Raw genomic sequence first — 7,500 nt, forward strand, 5'->3', positions numbered from 1 at the left:
CCGAACCACATTATAGCGAAAAATGAATTTCTATCACCAGAAATAAATTCTTCTAACTCTTCATCATATATATATCATAATAACAATATATTATATACTTAACATATAATATAAATTTGCTCCCAATCAGATATTATACACACAAACACACTCACACATATAGATTTTCCTTCCACGCACGCGCGCACACACAAACACATAAATATATGTGTGTGTTTGTGTTTGGGTGTATGTATATAAAGATCGTACACGTCCGACCGTGACAGGATTGGAACCTGCAATCTTCGGATCCGAAGTCCGACGCCTTATCCGTTAGGCCACACGGTCATGAACTCGTTCGGGTACTCGTGTAATGTTCTTTTTTTTATTTGATATACCCCACAATCATCTGGTGTGTATAATATATATATATATATATATATATATATATATATATATATATATATATATATACACACACAGTATATACAAGCACAGACAAAAACACATACAAATATTCGGTCGTGTATTCGGGAAGAAACACTCGTAACCATTTCATTACATTTACTCCACAATCAGCGCTTATGCATGCGTGGAAGGAAAATCCACAATGAATATGTATGTGTAGTGTATATAATAATGATTGGGGAGCAAATTTATATAATATATTAAATTTATTTTATATATATATATATATATATATATATATATATATATATATATATATATATATATATATCCACTGCAACACGAAGGGACATGAGCTTGAGAATAAAAATCCACGTCAGAAGGTAAGTAAAAACCGAACTTTTCACTCACTTTCTGGATGTGGATTTTTATAATATATATATATATATATATATATATATATATATATATATATATATATATATATATATATATATATATATATATATATATATATATATATATATTTATAGAGATATATGTATATATATATATATGTATGTATATATATGTACATATGTGTATATATATATATATATATATATATATATATATATATATATTTACATATATATATATATATATATATATATATATATATATATATATATATATATATATATAAATGTATACACACTCATATATATGTGCATATACATGCATATATATTTGCATGTGTATGTGTGATATATATATATATATATATATATATATATATATATATATATATATATATATATATATATATATATATATATATATTATGTAATGTATTTATAATAACATTAATATAATATAATTTAAAAAAGTAGTATAAATTTGTTCTGGGTCAACTATATATTTTACACACACATAGATTTTCCTTCCACACACGCTCACATGTGTGTGTGCAGGTGTATTTTTGTGTATATATGTAGAGATTGTGCATGTCCGACCGTGACAGGATTCGAACCCGCAATCTTCGGATCCGAAGTCCGACGCCTTACCCGTTACGCCACACGGTCATGTATTCGCTTAGGAACACTGGTAATGTTTTTTTATTTGATATGCCCCACAATCATCTGGTATATGGTATATGTATTATACACACAGATACACACAAATATGTATATGTATATATATATATATATATATATATATATATATATATATATATACATATATATATATATATATATATATATATATATATATATATATATATATATATAATATACATATATATATATATATATATATATATATATATATATATATATATATATATATATATACATTATAAAATCCACGTCAGAACGTGAGTGAAAACTCCTGTATTCGCTCACCGTCTGACGTGGATTATATAATATTCTCAAACACGCGTCCCTTCGTGCTGCATTGAATATATAAATATATATAATATATATTATAATAATAACAATATAATATATGTTTAATATATAATATAAATTTGCTCCCGTCAGCTATTATACACACAAACACACTCACACATATAGATTTTCCTTCCACGCACGCGCGCACACACACACATATATGTGTATGTGTGTGTCTTTGTGTGCATATATATATAATTATCGAACATGTCCGACCGTGGCAGGATTCGAACCTGCAATCTTCGGATCCGAAGTCCGACGCCTTATCCGTTAGGCCACACGGTCATGTATTCAGGAAGGAACACTCGTCACCATTTGATTAAATTTGGTCCAAAATCAGCTATTATACACACATACACACACACATATATGTATATACATATATTGTCTATCTATATATACGTGTGTGTGTTTGTGCGTGTATAACAGCTGATTGTGGAGCAAATTTAATCAAATGATTACGAGTATTACTTGACGAACACAGGACCGTGTGGCCTAGCGGATAAGGCGTCGGACTTCGGATCCGAAGATTGCAGGTTCGAATCCTGTCACGGTCGGACATAAACGATCCTTTTTATATATATAGATATATATATATATATATATATATATATATATATATATATATATATATATATATATATATATAATTTAGGCACACACACACATATAAATATACATATATGCGTTTGGGTGTGCCCTGCATGCTCGTGGAAGGAAAATCCTCAATATATGTGTGCATAATAGCTGATTGAACAAATTTTTATTGGATATTAAATTTATATAATATTATATTATATTATGCATATATATATATATATATATATATATATATATATATATATATATATATATATATATATATATATATATATATATCCACTGCAGCACGAAGGACATGACCTTGAGAATATTATAAAATCCACTTTTCACTCACCTTCTGACGAGGATTTCATAATTTTTATATATATATATATATATATATATATATATATATATATATATATATATATATATATACATATATATATATATATATATATATATATATATATAGTATATATATATGTACTGTATATATATATATATATATATACACACACACATGTATATACTGTATATGTGTGTATACATGCATATATATTTGCATGTGTGTTTATTTGTGTGTATATATATATATATCATGTATAATATAAATTTAATATATATATAATATAAATTTGCACCCCGTCAGCTATTAACCACACATAGATAATCCTTCCACGCACGTGCACACACACACACACACATATATATATGTGTGAACGTGTGTGTTTTTGTGAATATGTATAAAGATCGTGCATGTCCGACCGTGACAGGATTCGAACCTGCAATCTTCGGATCCGAAGTCCGACGCCTTATCCGTTAGGCCACACGGTCCTGTATTCATGAAGTAACAATCGTAACATTTTGATTTAATCTGCTCTACAATCAGCTATTATGCACACACACAAACACACATACACACACGCATATATACATATATAAATATATATATATATGCGTGTGTGTATACATAATAGCTGATTGTGGGGGAAATTTAATCAAATGATGATTACAAGTATTCCCTCACGAATACATGACCGTGTGGCCTAACGGATAAGGCGTCGGACTTCGGATCCGAAGATTGCAGGTTCGAATCCTGTCACGGTCGATGCACGATCTTTAAATATATAATATATATGTGTGTGCGCGTGCGTGGAAGGAAAATCAACAATATATAAATATATATATATATATATGTTTATAATAGCAGAATGTGGAGCAAATTTATATTATTATATTAAATTTATATTATTATATATATATATTATTATATACCATATATACTGTATTTATATATACATGTGTCTGTGTATACATACAAGAACACACACACACACATACACACACACACACACATATATATATATATATATATATATATATATATATATATATATATATATATATGAATAAAAAAATGCCCATAACGCAATATTTGAACGTTTCAACCATATATTTCGAGCACTTCATTTTGTGGCCCTGATCAGAAGGACTTGCTGAAATATATGGTTTAATGTCAAATAACGTTTTATGGGCATATTTATCTTCATATTATACTGTTGTATTACAGTAAAAGACATTCATATGTGTGTGTGTATATATATATATATATATATATATATATATATATATATATATATATATATATATATATATATATATATATATATATATATATATATATATATATATTAAATATATATATATATATATATATATATATATATATATATATAGATACATATACATATAAATATATATATATATATATATATATAGATACATATACATATATATATATATATGTATATCTTCTTCTTCGTTTTAACATGCTTTTTCCCATTTTTATATGAATTAAGCACGATGCCTTCTTTTGAAGGATATATATATATTTCTGACTCACATCAGGATCGAACCCAGGTCTTTCAAATGAAAGAACAGAGCGCTGCTAACCAGGCCACACAAGTCACAAAAGACGTTGGAACCTGAGCACAACTGTACCCAAGGGAAAACATGCGGGTATGAAAGCAGTTAGCCTCCCCAGGTTATTCCTTGGGTACAGTTGTACTCAGGTTCCAACTTCTTTTATGACTTGTGTGGCCTGGTTAGCAGTGCTCTGGTCTTTCATTTGAAAGACCTGGGTTTGATTGGAAGTGAGCCAGAAATTTATTTCTGTTCCACACATAACTCTGTGTTTATGTTTCAAATATATATATATATATATATATACATGGTATATACACCAGCTGACTGCACGGCATAACATATAAAAAGAAAAACATTACACGTGTTCCTACACGAATACACGACCGTGTGGCCTAACGGATAAGGCGTCGGACTTCGGATCCGAAGATTGCAGGTTCGAATCCTGTCACGGTCGATTCACGACCTTATATATATATATATATATATATATATATATATATATATATATATATATATATATATATATATGTGTGTGTGTGTGTCTGCGTGCCCGTGCGTGGAAGGAAAATCCACAATAAATAAAATATATATAAATATGTGTGTATAATAGCTGATTGTGAAGCACATATATATTATATTAAATTTATATTATATATATATATATCATATAATTTATATATATATATATATATATATATATATATATATATATATATATATATATACTTTGTATATATGAAGATAAAAAGCATTAAACACTGTTTGAACGTTGCAACCTTATATTTCGAGCACTTCCTTCTGTGGCCCTGTTCAGAAGGAAGTGCTCGCAACATATGGGTGCAAATTTCAAACATTGTTTTATGGGCCCTTTAATCTTCATATTATATTGTTGTTGAGCGAGTCGGTAGAGCTGTGGCCTAACACTCGGTAGGCCCGAGTTCGACTCTCCGACCGGCTGATGAAGAGTTAGAGGAATTTATTTCTGGTGATTGAAATTCATTTCTCGCTATAACGTGGTTCAGATTCCGCAATAGCTGTAGGTCCCGTTGTTAAGTAACCAGTTGGTTCATAGCCACGCAAAATAAGTCTAATCCTTCGGGCCAGCCCTAGGAGAGCTGTTAATCAGCTCAGTGGTCTGGTAAAACTAAGGTATACTTAACTTAGTTGATTGTGGAGCATGTCAAATTAAAAAAAAAAAAAACAATTACATGAGTTCTTAGACGAGTACATGACCGTGTGGCCTAACGGATAAGGCGTCGGACTTCGGATCCGAAGATTGCAGGTTCGAATCCTGTCACGGTCGGACATGTACGATCTTTATATATATACACACACAAGCACACATATATGTATGTGTGTGTGCGCGCGTGCGTGGAAGGAAAATCTATATGTGTGTTTGTGTGTATAATAGCTGACTGGGAGAAAATTTATATTATATTATTATATATATATATTATTATATTTTCTACATATCTCATTGTACATATATATATATACATATATATATATATATATATATATATATATATATATATATATTTATATATATATATATATATATATATATATATATATATATATATATATATATATATGTAACAACATGAAGGGACGTGTTTGAGAATATTATAAAATCACATCAGAAGGTGAGTTAAAACCGGGAATTTTCACTCATGCTCTGACGTGATTTTATTATATATATATATATATATATATATATATATATATATATATATATATATATATATATATATATATATATATATGTGTATATATATACATACATATATATATATATATATATATATATATATATATATATATATATATATATATATATATACTCATATATTATACTCACCAGATGATTGTGGGGCATATCAGATAAAGAAAGAACCTTACACGTGTGTCCATGTGAATACACGACCGTGTGGCCTAACGGATATAAGGCGTCGGACTTCGGATCCGAAGATTGCAGGTTCGAATCCTGTCACGGTCGATTCCCGATCTCTATATACATACATATATAATTATATATATATATATATATATATATATATATATATATATATATATATATATATATATGTGTGTGTGTGTGTCTGCGTGCCCGTGCGTGGAAGGAAAATCCACAATTAACAAATATATATAAATGAGTGTGTATAATAGCTGATTGTGGAGCACATTTGTATTATATTAAATTTATATTACTATATATATATATTATTATATACTATATATATATATATTATATATCATATAATTTATATATATATATATATATATATATATATATATATGAATATATATATATATGAAGATAAAAAAGCCCATAAAACACTGTTTGAACATTGCAACCTTATATTTCGAGCACTTCCTTCTGTGGCCCTGTTCAGAAGGAAGTGCTCGCAACATATGGTTGCAAGGTTCAAATAGCGTTTTATGGGCCCTTTTATCTTCATATTATACTGTTGTTGAGCGAGTCGGTAGAGCTGTGGCCTAACACTCGGTAGGCCCGAGTTCGACTCTCCGACCGGCTGATGAAGAGTTAGAGGAATTTATTTCTGGTGATTGAAATTCATTTCTCGCTATAACGTGGTTCAGATTCCAAAATAAGCTGTAGGTTCCGTTGCTAAGTAACCAGTTGGTTCATAGCCACGCAAAATAAGTCTAATCCTTCGAGCCAGCCCTAGGAGAGCTGTTAATCAGCTCAGTGGTCTGGTAAAATTAAGGTATACTTAACTTATTTGATTGTGGAGCATGTCAAATAAAAAAAAAAAAAAAAAACAATTACATGTGTTCTTAGGCGAGTACACGACCGTGTGGCCTAACGGATAAGGCGTCGGACTTCGGATCCGAAGATTGCAGGTTCGAATCCTGTCACGGTCGGACATGTACGATCTTTATATATATACACGCACACACACACATATATGTGTGTGTGTGCGCGCGTGCGTGGAAGGAAAATCTATATGCGTGTGTTTGTGTGCATAATAGCTGACTGGGAGAAAATTTATATTATATTATTATATATATATATTATTATTTTTTCTAGATATCTCACTGTACATATATTTATATATATATATATATATATATATATATATATATATATATATGTATATATATATATACATATATACATATATACATATATACATATATATAT

General features: G+C 28.7%; 10 non-coding genes across 10 annotated transcripts; 6 read left to right on the forward strand and 4 right to left on the reverse strand.

The window, feature by feature from the left end:
• Positions 1-254: 254 nt before the first annotated feature.
• TRNAR-UCG (transfer RNA arginine (anticodon UCG)) lies at positions 255-327 on the reverse strand. The gene has a single exon. It is a non-coding gene; the product is annotated as a tRNA-Arg (tRNA).
• A 1,051-nt stretch (positions 328-1,378) lies between these two features.
• On the reverse strand, positions 1,379-1,451 carry TRNAR-UCG (transfer RNA arginine (anticodon UCG)). Its single transcript has one exon. It is a non-coding gene; the product is annotated as a tRNA-Arg (tRNA).
• A 581-nt stretch (positions 1,452-2,032) lies between these two features.
• On the reverse strand, positions 2,033-2,105 carry TRNAR-UCG (transfer RNA arginine (anticodon UCG)). Its single transcript has one exon. It is a non-coding gene; the product is annotated as a tRNA-Arg (tRNA).
• Positions 2,106-2,304: 199 nt separating this feature from the next.
• TRNAR-UCG (transfer RNA arginine (anticodon UCG)) lies at positions 2,305-2,377 on the forward strand. Its single transcript has one exon. It is a non-coding gene; the product is annotated as a tRNA-Arg (tRNA).
• Positions 2,378-3,166: 789 nt separating this feature from the next.
• On the reverse strand, positions 3,167-3,239 carry TRNAR-UCG (transfer RNA arginine (anticodon UCG)). The gene has a single exon. It is a non-coding gene; the product is annotated as a tRNA-Arg (tRNA).
• Positions 3,240-3,440: 201 nt separating this feature from the next.
• TRNAR-UCG (transfer RNA arginine (anticodon UCG)) lies at positions 3,441-3,513 on the forward strand. Its single transcript has one exon. It is a non-coding gene; the product is annotated as a tRNA-Arg (tRNA).
• A 1,199-nt stretch (positions 3,514-4,712) lies between these two features.
• On the forward strand, positions 4,713-4,785 carry TRNAR-UCG (transfer RNA arginine (anticodon UCG)). The gene has a single exon. It is a non-coding gene; the product is annotated as a tRNA-Arg (tRNA).
• Positions 4,786-5,561: 776 nt separating this feature from the next.
• On the forward strand, positions 5,562-5,634 carry TRNAR-UCG (transfer RNA arginine (anticodon UCG)). Its single transcript has one exon. It is a non-coding gene; the product is annotated as a tRNA-Arg (tRNA).
• A 621-nt stretch (positions 5,635-6,255) lies between these two features.
• Positions 6,256-6,330, forward strand: TRNAR-UCG (transfer RNA arginine (anticodon UCG)). The gene has a single exon. It is a non-coding gene; the product is annotated as a tRNA-Arg (tRNA).
• Positions 6,331-7,147: 817 nt separating this feature from the next.
• TRNAR-UCG (transfer RNA arginine (anticodon UCG)) lies at positions 7,148-7,220 on the forward strand. The gene has a single exon. It is a non-coding gene; the product is annotated as a tRNA-Arg (tRNA).
• Positions 7,221-7,500: the final 280 nt, after the last annotated feature.

This window comes from Macrobrachium rosenbergii, chromosome 21 (genome assembly GCF_040412425.1).
Source record: "Macrobrachium rosenbergii isolate ZJJX-2024 chromosome 21, ASM4041242v1, whole genome shotgun sequence".
In the NCBI taxonomy this organism is placed as follows: domain Eukaryota; kingdom Metazoa; phylum Arthropoda; class Malacostraca; order Decapoda; family Palaemonidae; genus Macrobrachium; species Macrobrachium rosenbergii.